General features: G+C 39.0%; 1 long non-coding RNA gene across 2 annotated transcripts in view; it reads left to right on the forward strand.

Moving 5' to 3' along the window:
• The window catches only part of LOC115353090, a 35,064-nt gene extending 14,687 nt beyond the window's left edge, over positions 1-20,377 (forward strand). Inside the window, exon 3 of one of the 2 annotated variants that reach the window (XR_003927414.1) lies at positions 17,727-20,377. This is a non-coding gene — a long non-coding RNA (uncharacterized LOC115353090). Of the gene's footprint in view, positions 1-466; positions 545-17,726 lie in introns of those variants that run through there. The other variant, XR_003927415.1, reaches the window with a different exon arrangement.
• Positions 20,378-27,389: the final 7,012 nt, after the last annotated feature.

Genomic DNA, 27,389 nt, shown 5'->3' on the forward strand with positions numbered 1-27,389 from the left:
TGGAGACATTATAATATGAATCTAGCTGCTCAGGATGAATATTTGACCTTCCTGGAGTCATCTGAAGTGTTCAGGGTTATTTTACAGGATCAGTATTTCACATCCTAATTTTCAAGGATGACACATTTCCCATGAAGAAAAGATGCTGCATAATAGTCAGTGACTGGCTCTTTGAATTTAACTGTGGTCAGAAGAAAACTTCAAACAGCTTGTGCAATAATCCGATCCCTCCCTTCCTGTTTTAACCATGCCTAGGTAGAACTTTTGCACAGGCATTTTGTTGCTTATTAAAAAAAGCTTGAAGGTGATGGGAACCTTTAATTATTTTTTTATTTGATTTCACTAGAGAAAAATAGCAAATACCTATGGTATTAGTTGTCCAAGAGTATGACTGCTTTTTATAGACAGTTGTACGTGCATAGTCCTGTTCAAGAAAAACAAAGGTTCTTTCACTTTACCTCCACAGGTTAATACAAAGCACATCTGCTCCTGCCTAGAGTGTTTTTTGGTCTTGTTCCACTGCCTTCTGCAAAAAAGAGATTCTGCTCAGTATTTAGACGCAAGTCTCTGTAGACCCTATTTTAAACTGTAGCTACTTCAACTTCACTAGTTTGGGTTTTAAAATATTTTAACTAATGCAAGCCCCATATGTGGTCAATGTAATTTCAGTCTAAGTGACTAACCTCAGTTTTGATTAACCAGTACCTAAACAGCTTGGCTTACCTGCAACAAATTGGCCTGTGTGGAAATAATACCCATCCCAACTACAAGAGGTATTGGGTTGATGGGCAAAATAGTTGGGAGACAGAACATAGTAAATGACAGCAGGTGAGCACTATCAAGGTCACTTCTGAAACAAGTTTCTATGCTTGCTTTACACGGTCTGCTCTAACAAACATTAGCCTTAGGAAATAACCGCTATCTGGCAGTATTTCTGGAAACAATCATACCTGGACATTCATGCTAGAAGATGGGTACCAAGGAACAGAAGACACTGTAAGGGCATTGAGACAAACTGGTACAGTGAGATGTGGTTGAGATGTTTCCTTACTGTTGCCACTCTGATGATTCAAAATTTGGTTCCCACAAAATGTAATTGCCTTACTGCAACAGAACATGAGCGAGCAACCTTTCCTGGAAGGAGACTGGCTGACTAACCATAATCTACTGATGATTTAGGTAAATCATAAGGTCAGGTAGATTGTTGGTTTCAAAAAAAAAAAAAAAAAAAAAGATTTCAGGTAAATGATCCCTGCTTGTCTGGACAGCCTTGCCAATGATTTGTGATCTTTCTATTTTACATTAGAAAACATGGCCCCTCCTGTTGGACAGCCTTTAACTTTTACTAGAAGTAAACGTCAGATGGCAATTTCTGTGGTCGAGTCACTTCATGCTGTTGAGCTGTTTGCTCCAGGACTACTCACAGATCACAAAGGTATTGTCCTCTTGTCGAAGTTTCCACTCCATTGAAATCTAAGAAGTACAAGATCATGTCTTGCAAAAAATAATTCTGAGTAGGTCCAAAAATTCACAGGAACAGCTTTCAGGAAATTCCTACCAAAGAAGGTAGCCCTTATGTGAGATGGGAAACAGTGGCTCCGAAGAAAGGACGCTGGACACTTTGGGGAGCGGGATCTTATTGTACTGCAGTGGCTAACTGCACTAACTCGATGGCACAGACAGGACAACATCATGGAGAAGCAAATAGGTGATATTACCTCTACATCTGGTAATGAGGAAATTATACTTTGATGAAAGTACTGAAACTATACTACAGGATATAGTAGTAAAGGATGGGGCAGATAATTTGAAAATTTTAAGAATCACGAAATTAAAGGACTGAAAAATATGACAAAAAATGGGAGAGACTGTAAATTTCTCCTGAAGGAAAAGATCTAGTATCAAAAGGGAAACTAGGACCACTTGGCTAAAAGCTGGGAATAGTCATACTTCGAGCTGGAGGAGGGCATATATTTTTCAGCACAGGGAGGGTACATATTCCTTTGCAATGACTGAACAGACTGTTCAATAACAGACCCATCCTCACAGGCAGAGCTCACCTGTTTTCTCAGAGACTTGCTCTTTCCAAGCAGAGCATCAGCAGATGATAAGGCAGCAGAGTCAGCTCCAGGGTCCCTGTGGCAGAGGCCATCTCTGATGACAGCAATGATCAGTTCTAGACTTAGCATCTCTCCAGGAAGTATCCTTGACCCTACCGATTTTCTCCCACTGCCTGAATAATTCCAGGGTTTCTTCCCTCCCATAGCCTTGGCTTCCCAGCCTACTACTCTGCTGTATAACGCCAAGGCACAGTGCAGCTACTACGCACCCAAGGCCCTCTCACAAACAGCCCTAGTAAACAAGCCTAAGGATGCCACAGGACATGATCACAAAGAAATTAAGGTCATCTTTTCCTAAAAAATACACTGATATTATACATTGGTGTTATCAGGACTTCCAGTTCAAGAGATAGCTGTATGGATAGGCAAAGCTCATGAAGTCCTGGTCAGATTGATAGCTTAGCTCAGAACTCTGGCATTTGGATTAAAGCAGTATAGAAATGAATCTTATATTTGACATTTAAAACACTTTCAAAGGGAACCTTTTCCACTGCCTGTAGTTTCTTAAATCATAGCAGAAAGAACTGCCATGGCAGAACGGTGTGAGAAATTACTCTCCAACTGCTTCTCTGTTTTCCCACATTATGACTGAAGACATTAGTCCCTGAATCATTTTACATCCTGGCATTATGTGCAACAACACTGTGCGTAATAAGCAGACAATGCAACAGAAAGAAAATTTGAAAATTCATTTCTCCTTTCTTTTGGACAACATCTAGAATATGAATGTGGTTTGTGGCAGCTCCAGCTGAAAGAAAGGAAAGGGCTGCTTTCGGAGGGCTAGCATGACTAAAAACTTTGGATTTATACAGTCCGACTCCCATTTCCTGCATGACCTTGGCAAAGTCACTTATTGTAACATTTTCAGAAATGGATGCTATTTCCTCAGGCTTTCATTCTACTTCTCATCTCCAGAGTCTCCGACTGTTTTGCATGTACAACCAATAGCAAAAGTAAATGTCTCAAGGGACTTTATGGAATCTCTGGATCTTGATCCTTTCAGGGCTTCAGAGCTGTTTTATGTAACATATATATGGCATGATTTGTTAGCTTGTTCCAGGACTTCCCCCACAAAGCTTTGGGTTTTACAGAAAGTCTTTATGCACTGCCAGAGTTTTGCAAGCCCAGTTTGAGAGCTAAGTCATCCAGATGAAGCCAGTGGGAGATACAGTAGTTCTAAAATATCAGATCTTTTTCCAAATTAATTTCTTCCCATGCACATGAAATGATGCATTTAACAACTGAAGGACACAAAACTGAGAAGTTTCATCTCTCCCTTATTTCTCGGCTCTCAAATTGGAGGTTTAGCTATTTCAGAATGGTTGAGGCAGAGCAAGTAAGGAGACAACCACTGAACAAGTTGAAGACCTTTATACTTGAAAGAAGTAATAAGCTTTATACATATGCTTTTTATGTAAAGTGCTTTGTACATTTGCTAGCAACTTGCGCTGATTTATAAGAAACATCCTCTTGAACCCAGATATTCAGGTTAAATTAGTAATTGCAATCTCACTGTGCTGCCATGTTAAATAAATAATACATACTTTAGGACTGAAAGAATCAATCCAGCAAGGAAGGACATCAGACTATAAATACAAACAGACCAAAGCTCTGCTAATTTTTAAAATTAGCTATTGTAGGAGATTCAAATACACTGTGTACTTCCTCTTTATCTTCACCAATCTCTCTCCTGCTCGATTTCAGAGTGAGATGGGCTATCAACCTTCACAATCATCAAAAATCACATTCTGGTGAATATTCAGGCAAGGCTGGCAGAGCATGGGAAGCTGAAGTGCTCTAATAGGGCTTGGAAAAACATCAGACTCTCTGTTGGTGTTCATGTCACCAGCCTTAAATATTCTGTAATTCTGATCTCAGGACAATTTCAGTGATGCCATCTTATGGTTCTCACTGAATTTTTCCATGTAGGTGCTCTACATTTTACTGTGCCCATAGGAAACGTCATTTCTCATTGCCATGGCATGAACTTTCACTTCCACTTTCCTCCTTTCACTTGTGTGCATGTGAAGCTTTCACCGGCTAACGTTTCTTCTCCTCTTCTTTTTTTTTTTTTTTAAGAATGTATGTAAGCATGCCATTGCTTAAATGCTCCACATAGTTCTTAACAGATGTTCCACTAAGTCAAAACTATGCCAAGGTGAAAATATCCCTTGCTTTAAATGCCAGATCATAAAAAACAGCTTAGCTTTTCTTAAAATTCTGGACGTAAGATTTGCTCATAAGAATTGAAAATGTTAACAAACTTCTGACGAACCTATTCTTTAGTTCCTTTGAACAGCTCTCACCACCAGCAGCAGGACAGCAGACAATGGTGTCTGCTGCTCTTACCAGCAAAACCTACATAGGGACAATAACCAGAAAAGAAAGGAAAGTGCATGCATTTGTTCCAGTAGTTAAACCAAAATGGAGTGAAAGTCTTCTGTACAGGTGACCATAATATTGCATACCTCTTAGTGAAATACTGACAAGTAACAGTGTCAGTGACTGTGCTTGCACTGAGTGCCTTTTACACTAGCAAAATCCACTTGTACCAAGATTAACCAATAAAAGCAATAAAAGCAGATGAGTAAACCGTGATGCAGGTATGAAATACATAAAAGTAAGCTAAACTATTAGGGGGGGGAAAGAGAAAAGGCAATGCCTGGAAAACAATAGAAACGTGCAAAACCAAGATCTGAATGGGATCAGATGAATTAGCTGTGGCATTCACTTCAGATTCCCTCAAAACATAATGAAAGATATCATTGTTTGTAAAAAAAAAAAGGGACTTGGCTCCAATAGCTTTCTTAACTGCCACTTGCCAATATTCTGGAAACAAAGAAACTGCAGTACACTGTTTGAGCTGAATGGGAACACAAACTTTCTAACACCTCGGTAATTACTTGAAAGAGAGCATTACTCTAATATCTGTAAATCAGGGCACTTCAAATTAACTCCATGTTCATTAAAAAGCTTGCTGATTTTATGTTTTTGTTATCATTCTGATACAAATCTGAGAACAAAAGTGCTTAACAATTCCAGTCAAATAGGATAAAGGCATTAATTCTTGTTTGGATGCAAGAGTAACATAAATCATCCGTTGCAGGCTAACAATTTAAAGAGTGCACAGCACGTTATGTTAAATAAAGTATTAACACTGAGTTAAGAACACCTATTAAGGGACTTTGAGAGTTCTGGCTCACATTACCTTACACCGGTTTTGAAATAACCTTATTCCAGCTTTTTAATCCCATAATTATTCCACAACAGTATTGTCAGAAAACTCCACTGCTTCTAAAAATTTATAGCTGTAAGACATTATGTGAACCACTTCAGTTAAATTCTTGTACTTAATCATATTATCAGCCTGGCCCACATTAGTGCCTTATCTTTTTAAGTTTTAAGATATCTAACTTTGGAATTGCAAGATGATTAAATAAAGTGTACTTGATAATCTAAATTCCTGTGTTTTTTGAAACCGCTGAAATATGAAGAAAGAATCAAATTCTGTGTGTGCATGCACATATATGCATATACATGTATACACGCACACTTAAATTTAATACTTGTGATTGGCCTTCACTCAGTCATTTAGCAGAATGATTTCTTCCCAGTCACTTTCAAAGTTTACAGGTCATCTATCTGAGGCTCCTCTTCCAGAACCGTGGTTTTCTTTCCAAGATGCCTTCTCTTGGTCTATTCCCAATTTCAAGGGATGTACTAAATCCACCATTGTGCAGATACTCGTATTAGACATTGCCACGTAATTAATTTAGAGCCTGAGATGCTGAGAGGAGAGCGTAGGAGTTCCTTAGCGGTGAGGCTGACCTGGCAGCAAAAGAGAACGGTGGGTGGTGCATTCACGAACTTAGGCATTGGCTTGTGTATGTGGTCAGACAGGCCATACCCATCACTTGTGTGGAGCAGGAGAGAAACTGCTACCCTGATTACCTCGTTCCAAGACATTCTTCCACAGCCTCCTTTAACAGCGTTATGTCTTCCTCAGTGACATCTGTGATATCTTTGACTCAAATAGGTGGGATTGTGCATATATGGAGCATCTAGAGGGGATACGGCAACTACATATGTTTATATAAACACATATCTACAGGGAAGAGCTCTCCAATGTTACGAACTATTGATGTTTAGCTAGATATCAGAGAAAACTTAGGAAAATTTTCTAATGGCAAAAAGTTCTAATGGTCTGAAGTCAGACCTAACCACAACATCTCTATGTTACTGTAGTTGTCAGAGATAGCGACTAATGACCTTGAAAAAGCAGGTCTCTTACTGTGCCTACTTTCTGGCCCTCCAGTACAAGAAAGACAGGGACAAACTGGAGAGAGTCTTGCTGAAGACCATTTGGATGGGCCGAGGACTGGAGCTGTGTGTGGGAGTTGGACTGGACGACCTCCTCAAGTCCCCTCCAGCCCGGACTATTCTATGCCTCTGGTAGTCTTTCTGGTATTTCTCTCAATAGAAATTACTTGGAATATAACCAGAATAATATAAAGTGAAAAAAGGTCCCAAGGATCATGCTGGTCTGTTCCATTTCTACCCCCTCCCCGGCCAGATTTTCCATCTGACATAACTCCATAAAGCTTTAAGCTAGCTAAGAATCTAGCACCCAACCCTATCGGATTTAAGTAAATTTGTCACAGAAATTGATTGGGACAATTAGCTGAATAAATAGATATAGCATATCTTTAAGTGCCATAAAAGTGACATGACTGCAGGTAAATCATATGAATAATTACAACCAGGAGTCAGGTTTTCCAATCACTCTCTGTACATACTTTGAATTGCAGGGCCTTCTGGTGACTAATTTGCCACTTTTTGTAGAGAAATTAAAGAACAGATTTGCAGTGATGGCCAAGCTGCAAGGTACCAGTGAATGAACAGCAAAAATACTCAAACATGACACTTATAAGAAACATTGAATTTTGCTTCATCTTTGTTACTTCTCACAAATACTAATGTGAGCACAGTGTTAAGAGAGTGAATTTTTATGTCTGGAGCTCAGATTAATTCATTCATGAAATGAAAATAATTTTGTGAAACAAATAAGCCTTACTTCAGGCAGAAGTGAAAGCAGTTTATAAAACCTTACCCAATCAGAGAAAATAAGAAAACGGCATGATTTAGATAACCACTCTGATTGTATAAGCTATTTAATTCTCAAAGGAACATTCCAAGCAGAGAATCTGTGGGAAAATCAAATATGAACACTGTTTACATGACATGTAATTGAAATTTTTTTCATTTGACATTTTAGACGAAAATTCCCTTTCAAAAAAAAAAAAAGCCCGATTCTATTGAAATGGTTCATTGTCAATTTAAAACAAAAGCTAAAATGGTCATGAAAAATAAATGGAACAAACACAAACTAAAATTTTTCCCCATTTTAGTACATAGCTCAGTTAGCTTTTGAGCTGGGAAGATTCTGAAAACCTCTGGATATACTTTTAAATATATATAAAGGAATTGTCATAGAAATTTTTCAACACCTGGCTTCCCAGCCAGCTCTACTTTTCACAGACATGTTTAAGCGTCTAAAAAGCAGTAGAATTTTCACTGAAAAGACAAAGTATTACTGAGAAAAAGAGGACTAAATTTTCTGAAAATAACAAGCTGCTATTACAGGTAGATTATCCAGCTCATGAACTTACCAAAGAGATTCCGTCTCTTACATCCTGCAATAATTTAATTTTAGATTTTGGATTTCTGATCTTAACATTTTCTTCTTTATATACATATATGTGTGTGTACATGTCTCTCTCGCTCACTCTCTTTTTATACATATATAAATAAACTGGATGAACAAACCTGAGACAAACTCCAACAGATAAGAAAACTTTGTGTGCCAGTTTTGGCTAACCTTTTCTTTCCCCTCTTCTAGTTTGTTTTATTTCTAACACAATTATATCCCAATTCACTATAATCATTTTTTACTTTGTGTTTCCTAACAATTTTAGTAAGACCTGAACTCTACAACAAGCCATGACTGTATTGGCATGGGCCAAGATGTTCTCTTGTAAAGGGCACTGTAAAAGAGCAGGTTTGGGGAACATGAGGGTAGGTTTTTTGCACCTTCCCTGTTTCAGCTGGAAATTACTGTTGTGAAATGTAGGTGAACCTCTACTTTGAAGTGTCCAAGGGAGGACATGCATACTTGTATTTCAGAACTGAGTCCCAGCTTGGCCAAGAAATCCAGAAAAGTGCCCCACCACTGCTGGTTTTCAGTCCCTCTGAAGGGGACCTTCCTCTAGATGGCTTGACAGTCCCAGGTGGGAGCAAATCCACTTGGAAATACCAAGGGAAGAGAAAGACAAAAAAGTTTTTGCATTTGTTTGGTCATTATTACTTATGGAAACTGGGCTATAAACTAACATTACTGATTCATAACGTTTTCAGACACTCGGTTTATATAAACACGCAAAGTCTGGAGGGGTACCCAAGGATTGTCAGCCTGGAAAAATGGTGAGGATTCACTTGCTGGGTCACTAGCTCAAGCTTCCAACCACATTCGTGTCAGACCCTCAGCTTCTGGATGAAACCAGAGTGAGTTGCCAACAACTGACAAGAGATAACTAGATGTTTTCCAGCCTCAGGAAGAATCTACTTCAGATGGGTACACCCTGAAATTTGGACCAGAGTTCAGATCTGTTCTTATTTTGTCTGGTCTCTGCCTGCATGAGACACATGAAGGATTCAGATTCTTACTCACATTTGCCAAAACAATGCTAATATCAGCTCAAACACAAACAATTTAAAATAAACATCGCTGAAGCTTGGCCTAAACTGGGAAAAAATTGTAAAAGCCATCAAGGCTAGCAATAAAGCAGACGGCTGCAGTTACTCGGGCACTATAACGTCACTGATACTTACTATACTAAGCACAAAGATTATGGAGCTCCTTGGGCTTCCAAAATTTATTCATGAGACCCACCTGTTCTCTTTATTTTCATAGGCCAAATGCTAGCCCTTGGAGACAGGACCTTCTTTCTTCATACAGACTTTCAGTTCCTAACTCAGTGGAGTCCTACTTCTCAGCTGAATCCTACATGTTTGTTTGAGAAATCAAAACACTCATATGCAACGGAGCTGTAAGGAGGCAAAGAAAGATGGGTTTCCCAGCCTCTTCCAGTCTGGTTTTCTGTTGAGTAGCAATAGAGCACCAACAGATTTGACACCAACACAGAGAAAACAATGCTGGAATTAAGTTCCCTTTAGCTTTATGGCGTTGAGAATACTATTTAAAAAAAAAAAAAAAAAAAAAAAAGGGCAGGGAGTGGGGAAGAAAGTAACAGCCGTTTTTGCCAAGTTTTGTTTTTTCCAAACATTTGCAGTTCTGCCCATCGACAGACATATCTGTGCTAGTTTCCTTCCATGTCAAATAATGTCATGCAGTGCGCTCGGTTTGGGTCAGGCGCTAGCACAAAAAGAGGAGGCGCTGGGGCCTTTCTAAGAGTGTGTTCATTTGAAAAGGTATTTATTCAGTATATTAAATCAGTTTTCCACTGGGGATGGTTTTGTTCTCAGCATTCCGCTCTCTGAACCGATTTGGAATCAATGCCTGATCTTGCGCCTCTCTTGCAGCTTGCCTTCAGAGTCTTCTCCTTAAGGAAATTATGCATGGAAATTCCTTTTTACGAGCTTTTACTGAAACCACAAGTCTGTATCTGAAATATATACTACTGCAAAATTTTGCCCAAAGCTTTGTCTTGGCTATATAAAGAAATTATAGGTGTGGACCAATTTTTGAATTAGCATGAAAACTGCTTTTATGTGCATATGAGAAAGGCCTTTGAAACATCTTGCCAAAGGCTTTTTTGTCTTCTGGTTGTTATAAGAAAACATGGTTGCCCAAAAGAAAAAACCTGATCATGGTTCCACCTTAATCAGATTCACAATCGTGTCCTAATGCAATTTGTCCTAATCCATTTCTAAGGAAGACAACCATTTATGATTTGGAAAGACGTGTGGGAATAAATGTGGCTATATGGAAATCCCCTGAGTCCTTTATGTACTATATTTTACCAGTTCATAAAAAAACCTAATTACATTTTAGAGAAGAAGGCATTATAGATGCGATGTATATTCTAATACAAAAACCCTCTACCCGGGTGTCCTACAATCAAACTGTGCTCAGTTTGCAATATCACAGCGCATTTTATATCTCTGTGGCTGGTTTTAGAATAATGATGCCATGCTTAACACATTTTAATACTGATCACACATTTCAGCACATGGCTGAAAATGCTGCTGTGCTTGTTTTGTTTGGTAAAAGAATGCCTTCTGCTTAGTATGGCAGCAAATTGCCCTTGCAGCAAAATAGATAATTACTTGGTGTCCACGGAATAAATTAATTAATACTTGTGCAAATATCTGTACATTCATCCATACACAAAACCCTATATAGTTATTTCATTAAAATTACGTGCTCCAGAGAACGAAGAGACAGTTCAGTGTGTTCAGGAATCTGCTTAGACACATCTATTCTGCCCCGTGCAGATGCATGTCGGGAAGTGAAGGGTGGGATGGGAAAGGGTACAAGAAAAGTCTTCTTTAAGAAAAGACTTAGCTTTATGCACATGAGTTGTCCCATTGGAATTGTGTGAATAAAGCTAACCATAAGTGTTTTGAGGACTGGGGTCCTAAAATAATACAGTAGAGTTCCAAATGTAAATCGGTCGAGGTTTATTTGCACTGAAATTCTTTCATGTGCTATTTCCCTCCATACACACACATTAAAATATTATAAATGTTATTGTTAGGAAAAATTTTGCTATAAACATTACTGACTATAATGAATGGCAAAAAACTGGGGCAGGTCAGCAGTGTAAATAATCAGAGTCTTTCTATTTACCCATTTGTAATAATTAGGAGATCACGTAACTCATGAAATCATAATTATCCAACATTTCATCATTTGTTTTTTCCTTGAAAAGTTTGGGAGGGAATGTTTTCTTTTGCACACTCGCATCTGTGGATGATCATCTGTTCTTTAGCTGGTGAAAACTGAGGTCCTAATTACAAGCTTATCTTCTGCTCTGTCCTTTTGTCGGTGGTTGGTTTCATGTACTGGAAAAGTTGCTGCTGATTAAGAAACAGTGGTTTTGCATGCACGCAGTAAAGGAATTTTTTTGTTTGATTGCCTGATGAAAAATAGAGCTCCGCTGAAGTCAAAGGATTGTTTTATACAGGACTGCAAAATAGAAAAATTTGGCTCTGTTCCAAACTGGAGCAAAACCTAAAATAGTGGAGTTGCCTCTGAAGGAAAATGCCATTACTTGTTCAAAACACGTTGCTCTTATTTTGTGTAGCTATAATGTTAAATAAGACAAATGGGAAGAAAATAAAGTGAAAGGCTGTCAAAAATTAAAAATGTGTTTGAATCCCCAAATATCAAAGCAATATTTCAGTATGAAATTATTTTTTTTAAGATTTTCTGAATAAAAGCAATATTGCAAAGCATTTCAATTTTTATAAATTTGCATATTTCAAAAGCAAAGTTTCCTCAAAGTGTCTTAAAAAAAAAAATAGAAAATCAAGTGCTTCTTCATGAGAACGTTAGGTTTTCTCCTTTCTTTTTTAATTATTTACATTTAAACACATGGATGTGCAATATCCCCACTTGTTCTAATGATTCTCTATGTAGTGTACCATATGACTGAAAAATAATTGATTTACCCCTTGAAACCTTGTAGTTACTGTCAGAATAAATTTTGACATTCAGAAAACTTCATGCCTTAGCAGCAGCACTGACAATCAAAGACTCAGAACAAACTTCAGGGGGGGAAAAGGTGCTTTATAAGAACAACTTTACTGGTAGCTTCTAACAAGAAGGATCATGATTAGATGCCTCCTGATGCATAAGCAGAACATGAAGTAATTCTTAACAACTGAGTGAAGTTTAGTTTCCAAGAAAATACAAAGTCTCCAACACGTTTACAGTTAAATAGAAAGTGAGACACAATATATTTTTGTTTCGGTGCACTGCATGAGTACATCTCCAAACCGAAGTCCTAATTAATGTATGAACCAAACATTGCAGCAACTAAAACCATCTCATTTCAAGTTACTATATACACACATACATATACACAAAACGGAACTGTTCTCCTTTGATTTTTGTTGTTATCATTTTGGTTTGTTGTGGGGTTTAGGTTTTTTGCTATGTTGGATCTTGCTTTTATTCGAAAAAGAATTTCTCCCTATGTATTTGGTTTCAATGTTTGGCATATGTTTCTTACACACTTATCGCATCACATGCAGCCCTGGACACCATCACTGCTCTAGATGATTCCACTGGGCAAACTTTGCAGACAAAAAGAAACTTTTTAATGTTGAAGAATATTAGAACTAGTACAGAATTGATGTGTTCTGAACTGATGGGCAATCAGCATCCAAAAGTGAAAATCTAATCAGGTGTGAAAATAAACATGTGCTCTCCTTGAGACATTTTGGAAAGAATGGTTGTCAAAGAATAGACATTCAACACTTTTTGAAATTTTGCCTTCTTTACACTGGATGTCCAAAAATAAAGGTACCCAAAAATCTTTTTTTTTTTTTTTTTATATTTAATTTTAGATTTATTAAATCTGAAAGTTGCAGACATAGTTTTTGCAAGCTCAGCATGTTCAATATGTAACTTTGAGTACCTTTAACAAGACAAGACTGATTTTCGTATTGGGAAGATTAATTTCTCATTGCTGTTGTTGTATAAGTACAGGCCTGTTTTCCTTTGTAATAAATAAAGCTGAAGTCAACACATGTAACCACCGGTATAATACGTGCATGTTGTGAAACTTGCCCTGACTCAAATCTGTTTAATGGTTTTCCACTGAAAATTCAACATCTGCCAACACCACACAAATCTTGATAACTGATGTCATCATGAACCCATTAAGCCTTGGTTTTTAACATGCTAGGAAAACAAAGGGTTTATGGAAGACTGCTAACAGAGGGCTAAATCCTGGAGCCCTTATTCAACAGTAGGAATTGTTCCTTAAGTAAGGTGTGAGTAAGAACATCTTAAGCTTGACAGAATGTAAGCATGCTCTTGTTCCACATTAAATTTAATTAGCCAAGTCATTCATGAAAATGACACCGTAAGATATGAAACCTGTCACTGCAAATCACCTTTCGTCACTGAGGCTGATTTGGGAATGCATGTCCTGCCACACCAGCTACTGGCTTTGATGTGTCACAGCTGTGATGCTGCAGAAAGGAAAAGCCATTTAAATAGAGGGGGAGCTCTGGAGGGAGTCAGGCATTTCCCCCTAAGGATCTGAAACTTCTCAGCAGAGGCCATCCAGAGATACATATTGAGTAAAAAGGTCCTCATCCTAAAATCTCATAACATGCCTGCAGGATCCCTGTAGCTGTAGCTAGGGGAAAAGCTGTGTAGCATTGAAACAGTAAGGAGCATCCATCCAGATAAAGGAGGAATCCCATGTTATCTCTAACATCCATACACCTGCAAAACTGATAATGCCTATCCAGCAGTTCGTTTCCTGGGCACGGAGGTGGTTAATCAAAGTTACAGCATAAGACCTGTGGGGGAGGGAAAGTCATTTAATTAATGTGCCAGATATCCTTGCCAAAGCTTTTGCCAAGATTAGGTTCAGATTGTAAAGAAATCTCCAAGAGAAGGATAATTCTCAACACCTGCGGGCACTTTTATTAGCTGCTTGCACAGAATAGAAAACCTTATGTTAAAGTATTTGTCTCTGCTCTACCAAACTGACCTCACATGCTTTTATCTGGCCATAACCATAAGCAGATTTTAAAGCAGGCTGCAGAAGAGATTGTTAATGGGCAAGTGCTCTGTGGCAAATCCACTTGAATAAAGTAACCTGTGGATGGAAGCAATCATATAAAGCTGTTCAAAAGGGACGCCGTCAAAATTCACTGTCAAGGGTAGATTCAGGTGCGTAGAGGAGGAAGAAAGTGAGAGAGATCACTAGGATCTTTAACACACCCAGAAGAGGCATCCACCTAACACAGCGTTATACTGGATCCAGGTCCAGGCCACCAGGGCAGAACCTTGGCTTTGTTAAGGGGAACAGCAAAATTCCCTGTGAATCTCTCGGTTTTTTCCCCTCAAAAAACCTCAGCCATCTTTTTGCATTTTTCTTTGGTTGGTTGGTTGGTGGTGGTTGTTGTTTTTTTGGTTTTTGTGGGTTTTTTTTCCAGAGGTAGTTGATTCTACAACACTCTGCAGAACAAGGTTCAAAAGTTGAATGTGTAGCCACAATGCTTTTAAGAAAACAAAACCTCAGTAAACACCTGATGCGTTTAGAAACAGATTACAATAAATCTAGGAAATTATTATGTTTTGGTACTGCATAATGTAACTCCTCATTAAAAGAAATTAAAGTGAATTTAAGGTTTGTTTATCTGTATTTTGTTGTGAAATAATTTGTTTGCATCTGAAATGAACAGTTACAACTGCCTAGTGGAGACTTGTGGAATTGTTACTCACCCTTGATCCAACAGTATGCACTTTCAGCACATATAAACACGTAGACACATGGATAGACATGTGCAACCTAATTTCTGCAACCGTTTGTGGCAGTGAAACACAAATTCTCAAATGTTCATCATTCCATGCGCTTTAAACAGTCTCTCTTTAACCTGTTTTATCCATTTAAATAATATTTTTCTGGGGTTCAGAAAACTCCTACCTTTTTTCTAGCTAGAACAGCAGCAAAAGGGCTCTGATTTCCATTCTTCTAGTCCTAATGAAATAAAAATACTACTAATTATAAAAAATATCAACATCTGTGACTTTGGAAAATATAGTAGAAATCTTTAGATTTTTCAAGAAATAGTCTTGAAACATTGCCCTGAGTTTTGGTAATGTTACCATTCTGGTTGCATTTTCTTGTTCCTGCGTCAGCTGCACCAGAATCCTTTTACATAAAAAGTTAATGACAACTCACAGCTCAGTAATTTCAGGTCGGATTCTTCCCTCTTCACTGATGCTAACTAGTACCTTATTCTGCAAGAACCTAAGTCACCTAAATGAGCGATGATGATAATGAATAAATGACCAGGAACATCAGGAAAGCTGCAATGAATCTAAACCTTAAGTCATCTGTCCTTCCATTTTTTCCCTGTAAACATCACAAAAACAGTGAATCACCCTAAATATTGATTACCCTTTACATCAGGTAGGGTGATTTATGGCACTTACCACCTACTGTGCTGGCAATGTTGCATGCTATAAAGTGCTGCATGAGGTAAGGAAAGCAGAGCTGTGATAGAGCCCTGCCACTTGCAGTCATTTGCAGAGGAAATGCAGAATCAGATACTGACTATCATGATCCTAAAATTCGGGAGGCAAGGCCCTCCCACAGCCTCTGAGAATATTGCAGCTGATCTAATAGCTCACACAGCAAAGCAACTCCTAAGCAAATACATCAGTTCAGAGCTGACGTCGCTTCTTAACTTTCAGAAATCTGAACATAGTCTTAATTAAAACTAAGTTTGCACACATTATACACTATAAATCTGTAACTATGATTAGCTTTTACAAAGCAGATCATGAAAAAAAAGCAAACGTATTAGGATATTCCTCAAGGTATTCATTCATGCTTGTCCAGGAAGGTAAAATTGCTGTTAGAGCTTTTACACTATACTTCCTAACTTTCCAAGTCACAAGCAAAAGAGCAATCCAGCACTTCCTTTTTATTGGTTCTCTCCACACTCCACATTCAAGGGGATGGCCTTCTCCTGCCATTACGTTACAACTTACAATGATTTTAAACCTATCTCGAGGAATTTACTTTGAAAACAATTCTGAGTGTATCTATTGAACAGCCATCTTTTAAAAGACTGAACTTAATATTTAAGACACCATTTTTAGTACAATAAAGACCAAAGGCAGCTGTGCAGATATCCTCATTAGCATTGCTGATAGAGGTTTATCTGGATAAAACCTAACTACTCAACTTGCTACGAACAATGGAATAAGAAATGAGGCAGACTTCTGTAAAACGTAACACACTTCTGTGTTCTGTGGAATTTGCTCATGCCCCAGCCCTACCGAGTACATACATACATCTGAGTTTTACACCTGACTAGTTCCACCAGTTGAAAAAGGGTTACTCATGCGTATCATGTTAAATGTGAAAATAAGTGCCTGCAGGATCATAAGGAGCAACACAGGCACTGAAAAGACAGCATAATCTTGATGGGCAAATAGCAAACATGTTCCTCCACGAAAAAAAAAAAGTGAGCCTGACATAATAGCTTCATCAATGCAAATTTGGCAAACGCAGCACCATGGAGGCTGGCTGCAATTTTTCCACTATAAGTCTGACCTGTAACTCATTAACCTAACAGTAAAACAGTATTCACCTCATTTTTAGTTCTTCGAAGCACTCAAAGGAAAAAGAAACTGGAATGAGTTTTTATTCCGCTCCCCTACAAAAAGGGACAAGACATGCCGTATTTGTAAAATTTCATAAACACTAGAAAAAGACTATAAAAGAATCTATGACTGACCTATTGAATGTATTCATACAGCACTCCGAATGGCTTTCGTGATTTTTTTGTCCACATTAATGCCATTAGACTGTAACTTTTCTTTGATATTGCATTGTTCTCACATAAAAATAAACAAACCCTCCTGTAACACCAAAATTGCAAAGGTTCAAGACCAATGATAAAAGTGCTGCTTCTTTATTTCCCTGGGTACTTGCCACCTGCCCCATGGCTAACACTGTATTCCGTAACACTTCTGGGTATTTCTGCAAACCCCACAATGCCACCAAAATGACTTCTAAATCTCTTCCTAGAACTTGAGTTCATGAACGACTGTTAGTTTAGGAAGCATTCATGGGAGCTGTTTCACCAAATACTAACATTGCTTTCTCTTTCATGGGATTGTGCAGAATTTAAGACAACCTAAAACTGAGCCCACGGTTGTTGTTTTTGCATGGGTTTATCAGAGTCTAACTGAAAAACAGGTCCATAAATAAAACATCAGGCCATTTTTTTTTCCTGTTATCCTCACTAGGATAAGATTAGATCACACAAAGGTCATAGTATGTGAAAAATTGTGAAGCATTAAATTAGACCCCTTTAATGGGAATAAAACCAGTACTTCCCAAATTCCTTCAGGAAACTCAGATGGGTGGCTCACTTGGAAATTTCCAAGCAACTGGCTGAAGAACTTCACTCCAGCTTCCCCAAACAAGTATAAGCTGTCATTGTTGAAGAATTTTAGAGTGATTTCCTTCCTTTAGTTTTTGTATAAACCTCCTAACTAAAGCACTGCAACTTCTAGATAAAGGAGCATAGGTCCTTGCAACCATGGAAACAAAAGATTATTTTTACTTTCTTTGATAAAATGTAGCCTTTCCTACCTTGAATCCCCCTATCTCATTATTTACTTTTTTTTTTTTTTTTTAAGGTCACTGAATTTCCAGGTTGCCCCTTGACAGTAGCAAAAGTCACCCATAAGTTACCAACACACACAGACTAACCAACCCATTACCTTTCCCCTGCTCTGCAAATTGTCTAGTTAATACATCACCACTAAACTCGGAGATTCCTAGCCCTCTACTTTGGTGTTTTCTGTTTCTGTTTCAGACCAGAGAAGACCCCGTCTGCCTTAAAGCCTGCCTCCTTTCTTCCAGCCTTATTAGCTGATGTAAAGAAAGAAGATACGACTTCCTACACTCCTGGGTAGTACTCTGCCTGTCATCTTGGAGATCGGAAAGACTGCAGAGCTTTCTGGGAAGAATCTTTCTTTTGTTTTTATGTCTGCACTCCAAGCCCTGTAATTAATGCTGCACAAGCACAGATATGCATAACACTTACAAGTGACTATTTTTCAGTATCGATGCCAAAAATGCAACCTATTGGGATTTGTGGTTTTAAGCCGCATAGCAGAGGCTGATCAGCACTGTGTCCGCAGTCTGGAGGCAAACGCCTGCGCTTATACAGGCAAATTACAGGTCTGGATGAACAGCGAGAACAAGCTCTTCATTCCTGCAGGATTTTCTTTACTGCCAGGGCTGGTTCTATAAAATATGACCTTCAAATGGAGGGGAGGCCTAATCCTATTCTGAGTTACGCGTGCCTAATTTCAAAGCTTTATGCTTGGGCGCTATCCACATTAAGACAGATACCGCATGTTGCTCACTCTTCCTCCTCTTCACACACTTTTATCGCTGAGATGCAGTTCTACAAAATTGCTTTAGAAAGCAGTAGTTTGAGAGACTGTATCCCCGTTTCCTCCAGTAAAGCGTAGCCGTATGGACATTACAAACAGTATCATTCCTTTTTGTCTTTCCTCTTCTTGGAAACGTTGGTTTCTAATGGGTTAAAAATCTGCTGTTAAGCACTGGCCATTTTAAGGTGTATTCTTCTCCCCTGCTGATTTGCCCTCTGACCTTCTGGGGGCCAGGGCGGCTGCAGACTTCATTTTTACTCTATTTCCTGGTCTCTCTCCTGGCTGTGCACTCAATGTTTCCACAGCAGATTAATGACAGCTAATAATATCTGATATATCTGGACATTGCCACATAATGAGTTGCAGTCCCACTGGGTGCCCGAAGTGTCACTACTAACAAATTCACCAGAGCTGCACATAATTAGCATGTAAAGGGAGTGATCATGCAGTAAATCTGGAGGGGAAGATGGATAGCCCATGAGAAAAAAAATATAAGGAAAAAATACTGTTCTTAACACTCATTGGTAAATGTATGTTTCTCGCCATGAATATTTTCTTGATAACAAACTGTGGACAGGTTACCTTTACAGTAACATTATTCCTTCCACGGCTGATAGGCAGAATTTCATTATGCCACTGCTAATGTTACAATATTTCTACAAAATGTCACCATATGTAAATTAGAAGAGGTTAGGGTTTCTGTCTTAGTTTTCTTTCAAGATGCACTGTCTCTTTCTGCTATGGCCTAATTCCCCCTTCTACTAGTTTACAGACATGCTAACATTGACCCAACCTCGCAAAATACAGTCTGCACTGGAGGATCTTCCTTCTCCAATAGCTAAATTGGAATGAAGAAACTCAACACGTGACAGAGGGAGCAAAGACCCAAGAGCAGAAAGTAGCTTACTTGATGAGGTTTTATCCAAAGTACCATCTTTCCTGACACATCAGAAAATACCAAATAAAGAAAAACGGGGTGCACGGACAATGTGAGTTACCTGACCTGATCTGAACACAGGTCTCTACCTTGCGACCACCCGGCTGCCCATCACACACTAAGTGCTGCCTGCAGTCTGGATCTGTGCAGGCAAAGAGGCTTTCCCAGGAGAAGGAGGTTGACAAGGAGCAGATGAATTGTCCTGATGGGCTGTATTCACCCTGAAGAGCCCTGAACTGGGCAGCTCTGCTCTATTTTAAGTCATTCATTCCTCCTCATTAGAAACCATTGCTCACCAATGCTAAAGACTTCATTTTGGTTTGAGGCTGTGTCATTTACAGGCCTTTTGCTTCTTTGACATCTGGGTGGAAACGCTCGCATTTACATGACTCCCAGCTCTGAGGTTTATTTGGGCAATTGGCCAAAATGTGGCTAATTCAAAGTGTAAGGTTTTTTTAAAAATTATTATTATTTTGCTGAACAGAGGCGCCTTTGGCCCTGAAGGCTTCAGCCTTTAAATTGTTCTTGTTCATAAGGCGCTGCTTCTGCCCTTTGAGGGGGGAAAAAGTTAACAAGGAAGCCTCACTTCCAAAACCAAACCCAAATCCCCAAAAAACAAACAAAATGTTCTGTATATAACACATACATTTTCCCATGATAAATAATTATTTAGAGATGTGAAAAATTCATAAGGGCTTACTCTCATCTCTGTAGCTGCCTTCTGCAGAGCAAGAGCTCGGCCAGGAGAGCCTTGTGATCCTCAGGCTGAGCAAGCACGAGCTGACTCAGAACCAATTTTATATCAAAGGCAGAAATCGCACAGAGCTCGGGTACCAGCCCCTGTTTGTGATGCTGATGAGCACTATCAATAAACCTCGGCACTTTTAAGAGTATGAACTGCTACTCAGCAGTGCAGGGAAACGCCCTGGAAATAGCAGCTGCTCCTGTCCGCTATTGCATTCCTCTTCTGTCATTAGCCAAGTGCTCGTGAGCCCCTCGGATCAGCTCGGGAGCTCTGAAAATTTCTGTATTCACAACTCATACCGAATTTCATGCTGGCTCATGTTCTGTTGGAGAATCACCTTTTGGAGTCACGTGACTTTAGCTTTTATCCTTTTTTTAAAAAAGAAAGTTTCCACACTGGATGTTGAACAGAAAAATATAAACCCTAGAGGCTTAAAAACAGCACAGTTAATTAAGAAGTGAGTATTTCTTTTAAAAATCCCACAAGTTTTGCACCTTAGAAAGTGCAATCCTACTGGTTTTCAGGAAAAAAAAAAAAAGAAAAAAGAAAAAAAGAAAAATTAAAAATCTTTAAAATCTTCCTGACAAATAACAACTTTAATTTTGAATCCCTTGTTCTACTGCCTTCTCTGCAATCCATATGGTAACTGTCAGCACAATTATTCATTTCAAGATTCACCTTTTCACATCATTTCCTTGTATATAAAAAGACCTAAATGAAAAAAAAAAAAAAAAAACCACCACCAAAACCCAAAACCCAACAAGAAGGCTTATATTGTTTATCTTGTTTTTAATGAAAGAACGAAGCTCACAGACTATCCGAAGCTCACAGCTCCCACAAGGGCCTTTTTTTATGCCATCTTAATGATAATTAACTGACAGTGATTGATGGCTAGTACTGAGGTAATAGAAGATACAACTGCACCATTCTATCCAATTCACTTCTCTATTTTTTTGTGAGTCCTTGTTTATTTCTGAGTAACATCAAATGAATTATTTGTCCAATTTGAATTTCACATTTAAAGTTCATCGGAAACACATTTGCCCAATTGTTCTGTCACCTTGCTGACTGGGATTTCATATCCTCAAATTTCATTCTGTGTCAAGTTTAGGGAAAGCAACTACTTTGGCATTAGAAATAAAAGAAAACACTCACATACATTTCCATATGTTTTGTAGGTAAAAGTATTTCTACTGGAAAATGGGCCCTGGTGCACTGAGGCCATACAGAATTTTTGAATAAGTCCATGTGGAATTTTGTTGAAGGGAACATGAGTCTTTTTTAGCTTAATTTCAAAATATTGTTGTTAGCATTGTAGACAGCTCTAGGGATATTTTTTATATGCACTGAACTGTTTTACTACAAAATCACCTTTGCTGAAAAACTCCCAGAGTCTCACATCCAACTTTGGTCTTGCTGAATCTCTCAGCATCTCATACATTGTCTAGAATGACTACATGAAATGACTACATTTTATGCTTTATTCTTCAAATCTACTGTTTTAAATAATTGTTGCCATTATGCTGGTTGTGTCAGCCTTAAAATTTTGTATATACATCAACTGTTTTAAAAGCTTTTTGAAGAGGTCTATTGCTTTACCAGGAAAATGGTCCAATTTGAAATGTGTATGTTACACAGAAGACCTCATGTTTTAAATTTCTTCATCTGACAGGTGAATTCTCTCTAGTATTTTATCACTTGTTACATTTAAATGATATTATTTTAACTGCTTTTCTGAAAGACTCTTTCTTTCTTTTATTGGTTGAAAGAAAAATAAGTTCTTTTTAGACATGCAGCGTTCCCTTAACAGCTTCACTGCCCTTTTAGTGTGTCATTACATATAACAAAATGTACACACAATGCATCCCTTGGGAGTTGAAGCTTATCACGGTGCAGTACTTTCAAAGCGAATGTTTTATACCATTTGGCACCCCGAGGACATGTGAGGTGACACCACTAATCTCTCAGGAGAGACATCACTGATTTCTTACAGGTCTCGCTGATGAAGAAATTAGTCAATAATTATACTTTGTAAATTCTAGCAGCCTTTTCTTTGTTTCCCGTCCCCCCATAAGATGGAGGTTGTGGTAAAACTGCATCTGACCAGGCCTCAAGGCATGTTCAGTTTTTGCCTACCTTTATGCCTTCCTTGATGAGAGTAACAAATCAAGTTTAAGCATCCCGTACTGAAGGATCCTTCACCAAGTCAGACACTGCTAAGCCCCGACTACTAGGTAAGACTTCCATGGAGGTCTATCAACAAGTCTCAATCATCCGTACCGGTTATTGCTCGGGGACAAGGGACATCTCTTTCCACCCAGGGGCTGCCTGCTGTCACTGAAGCATCCTTTTCCAATACAATCAGTGATCATTTGACACACAGGGGACTTCCAGGATTATGGCCAATAAACCTTCCCCACTATGAGAAGAACAACTGGCGGCCATGAATCATGCATTTGCGAGCACTAGAGAAGATGGACAATACATAAATACCTCCTTACTCAAATGATTTTTGAGGAATGCCTTCCTTAAGAATAGGCTGGGAAACGTTGGTCTGTGCACAAGAGAACATACCCCTGCCTAATGCAGAAACGACATGGTCCCACTGCTTCACAGACAACTACAAATGGAAAAAACAATTGCAGGAAAACTGAAGGTGATTTTTTTTTTTTTTGCTTCAACTGAAGGAACAAAGTAGCAACAACAAATGATTTTGTGTCAAAAGAAACCTTCCAAGTGACCTGAAATTAAACATTTCCTTCTCACGTACTGCGAGCAAAGCAAAGGACACGATGCACTGAAGTTGTGACAGAGGAACTGGAAGACGCATTTTTACCTCTCGCCCTACTGACTGGCACCTCGATGCAAACCTATCTTCCTGCTGAATGAAGTTGAACCGAATACCCCCTGCCCTCCTCAGGAAAGGATCCTGGCCACCAGGTAATCGTGTATTTCTGTCTCTGTGTACGAGGTCAGGGGAAGGGAGAGCGTTCTTAATTTCTCCTACGGAAGCACTGCCATGCATTGCCACGGAGAGCACGGCAGCCACCCAGCTGGAGTCCTGCCTTGCCACTGGGCCAAACTCAACTTTTTTACAGCATGAGAAACAGCACTAATAGGAGAGGCTGAGGGACTCCACACCACCTCCCCCAATTTAAAATATTACAGCAATTCTGACATTCTCTAGGCAAATAGGTAACTTAAATTCAAAACCCATCAGGTAAATATAGGAAAGGAACTGGGCTCTTCCAAGTTCTAACCTCTGTGATGCTGGAAAAGTTGAGAGGCTAGAGCAGCTTCATCCTCTGCATTACAAAAGTTTAGTCGCAATTTCTTTTGTCAGAGAAAATTACTCATGAACATGTGTTACTCATGCATGTAACACTTATCAGTGCTTTTCAGCAGGCTTAATTCTAATTTTATGTACACCCACCCATCATATCTGTATAAGTAACATCAGGAACATATAGTAATGAAAACAATCATCTGATTATAAATCATCTGGTATCTGAAACAATTTTAGGTATCTTCATGACAAGCAGGAATTACACGTTGCATCCAGGACTTACTGAGATAATGATACTTTTATATTCTATGGTGCTCGCTGTGTGCAAAATAATGCCTGAGATCATTTAAGATCTAACGCCACAGCATAAAAGACATCCTTAATTTTATGCTGGTGGCCCACTATAAAACAAAATAACAGCTAGACCAACCTTCCAGGTCCCCTGTGTCGAGCTATTGCTTGCTCTCAGCAAGGCACGGGTACAGATTTGTGAACTTCTCCTGCCGATGGAACCACCTTTGTGTTTTGATGCTTTTACTGCTTCTAGTAGAGTCAGCTGCCAAAGTGCTTCTTAGCTGGAGACTGGATTTACAAAAGACTTGGATCAAAATGGCTTCAGTGGGTTTCAGGACAGAATCTAATTTACCTATACGAGTCGTCATTCTGCTGCAAAACCTAGAGAGACCATCCTATACCACAGAATCACGACCGCTCTCTTTACTGTCTAAATCAAGCTTTCATTTTTCAAATCGACTCTTAGGTCCACGGAGCGAGGAAAGATGAAAGAGAAGGGACTTAATCTCATTGTGTCTTGTATGTTGTTAATTTAGAGGAATACATTTGAAAGTACAAGCAGGCACCAAAAACTACACTGGAAGGAAGGGCATCCGCATGCACTGAAGAATGATGTGAAAGGATAGCAGTAAGTCATATTCCAGTCCCTAGTTTTAGACTTCCACGTCTGAAGATTTGGACCAGGCCTGTTCTCCTAGTTCCTATTGCATGTGCCTGCCTGCCATGCCAGCAATTGAAATCCGACCTGCCAGCTACAGCTAACCTGGAGGAGACCAAGAACTCTGTTGTGATGCCAGTGTGATCTGAGGAGCTGAGATTTAACAGGTAAAAAGTGGAAGAGACGTTCCTCCAACTACTTGTACTTTGAGACAAACCAGAAAAATGAACCACACACAAATCTCGCGTCACTTTCTCTGGGAAGTTTATTTTCAAAACACAAGTATTTAGCTAAAACCATTTAATCCTCTTCAAATTTTAGATACGCCTGGAAGAGAGCTCTCCTGTTTGAAGCAGGATGCGCGCAGGATTGTACAAATGTCTGCTCCAATTAATGGGAACAGAGTTTATTTCTGGAGAAAGGCCTACCTCCCTTTGCCCCACTGAATTTCAGGCGAGGTTTTTCTAATGCAGTTTGAAGGTTGTTATCAGGCAAGCAACGAGCCTCTTTCCAGAGTGGAGAAATTAACTGATTAAAAGCCCTGCTAGTGTCATGATTCTGTATACCCAATTCTATTCTTACTGGGCATACTGCTTGCCAAAATAGTGTCTAGTTAGGTCCAGATGTTCAGGCTTCCCTGTCGTTACACCCATTTGTACAGGCACCCATTAATTTTGAGACAATGTTCCTTTGCCAACACCTTATATAGGGGAATTGGAAAAATGGAAAACAGCCCCTACTAAACTTGGTGATTCATCTAAACAAGTTTTGTTTCAGTAAAGCAAAATTTGTACCAGTTTGCATCCCAATTACCTCAGACAAATCTGCCATGATTTGTAATTACATTATTATTTTAAATTAATCCATCCGTGAATTACAGTTGTCTTTTGTTTATTCACTTGTTTAGACTGGTCTAAAAATACGAGCAAAGCTTTCAGCCATTTATAATAAAAGCAAAATGACTAAAAAGACCTACTTTTTTTTAGTTTGCATTAATGAGTTCATCCCAAAATATATATGCAATAATATAGGAAATTAAGTTATAAATGTAGGGATGTGCTCCGAGTCACCATGAAAATCTGCATGCAAATGCATAATAATCACAAATCTACATTATTACAATATTAAAAAATACCTACAATTAAATTATCATGTGGAAATAATCATAATGTTATTGGAAACTCAATTATTGTGGCAACCCTTGTTGGGGAATTAGCAGGCTATGGCAAAGGCAAGTCAGACCTGAATTCATCAAATATATATTATCACAATATTACATGTTCACTTCGATTCCATGCAAAGACAAACATCCTCACTCACTAGTATCTGCTCAATGCATTTGTATTATTCATGAACAACTCTGTGATCTATTATACATACAAAACTGATTGTACGCTGCTTGCCGGAGGCTACAATGCAGAGACACAGAATTAATTTTATTATATACACATGCATGATAATTGTGTAGAATTCGGTCAAATATCAAACTCTGCTCCTGTGCTCCATTATTTTACTTTCCAAAAAGAGGTCTAAGGTCAGCAGCAATTTCTCTTTGGCGACAGTGAAACTCTTTGTCATTTAGAGTAGAAAGTTCCTGGGTACTAATGAGCCCGGAGCTGTGATGAATGGTCACACATTCCCTTTCCTTTCCAACCCCCACCCATCAAAGAGAAAATGTAACTTTTATTGAGATTCTCAAGAATTCCTTGCCTCTCATGCACACAGAAGTCACTTTGGGCTGTGGACTTAGAGGCTTGATTTGTCAGAGATGGAGGCAACTTTTTTGTTTGTTTTGAAGACTTGGCTAATAATTGTGTGAGAGGATGATCAATACAATTAAGGAAACTTGTTTGCAGCTGTACTTTTATTCCTGTAGGAACTGCTGTTATTTTCAAGATGTTTAAGTAAACCCTCCAGAAGTGTTTTCACAGAGCCATCTTCCCTGCTACAAGTTTTCATTAAAAACAAACAACTACCTCCCCCTTTCTTCAATAGCACAAGAGACTGATAGGAAGGCCTTTTTCCTCTTCTCTCAAATCTCCCAAACGTTTTGCCGGAAAGACAAAGATTAGAACCATCCAAGACATTTGTAATTGTTTGAAGACACAGGGAGATAGAAACACATGACACTTGAGAAGGGACCTGAACAAGGTGCACCACCTCAAAGTCCTGGTCTGGATTCAAATATCATTGAAAGTCAGCAGGACACTCAACTTCAACATGTTTCAGTTTAGGTAAAAGCCAGGCCTAGGGGGGTAAGCGGTAGGTGCAAACTTTGGCAACAATAACTACTGTCACTCAGCTTCAGAGATGGGTATCAACTCCCACGTCCTGGAGTTACATGAACACCCCTTAGCACGCATCTAGCGCAATGATCCAAAAGACTTGGTTTGGGAATGAGAAAAAGAAAAAGGTCATCTTTAACTGAGAAGAAAACCTGTCCAGTGTGCCATTCTCCATGCTGCGTTAAATCAAACCCTGAAGCATCTTTCCTTGTAGTTCCATTCACTCCCACTCTCCATCCACCATCCAGGCTTTTGGCTGTCACACTCATCTGAAGCTTTAAGACTGAGGAACATTTACTCCTCGCCTGGTGCGTTCGGAGTAGGCTCCCATTCAAGCATATCCCAAACCCGTTCCTGCATTACTGCGCTGCTTTCAACAGTCATAAGCAAAAGGTGCACTCCAAAGCACTTATATTCTAGACTCATAACATTTATAGGGATAAACTGTAACAAGGACTCTAAAGGGTTTCTCTAAGTCTACTCATGAGCCAGGGGAGATTTAAACAACCTCATCTTTAAACCATCTTTTGTATGCTTATGTCATGCCCAGAGTCCATAATTTTCACGGCTTTGAGAGCAACGCAGGGTGACCCGCATTTAGTAGTGCATGGCTCGCAAGTTTACCACAGTATCATAAATCTACTATAAATTGGTAAAATCATCACTGTCCTAATTAAGGAATGTGACAGACACACAAAGTCAGGAAGGAGGAAGCGAACAAATCCCCCAAATAATGCATGGCTCCATCACAAGAGGTAACAAGTGAACATGTTAAGCTGGGCTGTTTATCTTGGCTGACATACAGCCACCAACAACAGAAACAGCAAAAACACAGCTCTGACCAGTCTCCAGGGCAGCAGTTTAGCTAACTA

Source organism: Aquila chrysaetos, chromosome 18 (assembly GCF_900496995.4).
Source record: "Aquila chrysaetos chrysaetos chromosome 18, bAquChr1.4, whole genome shotgun sequence".
NCBI classification, from domain to species: domain Eukaryota; kingdom Metazoa; phylum Chordata; class Aves; order Accipitriformes; family Accipitridae; genus Aquila; species Aquila chrysaetos.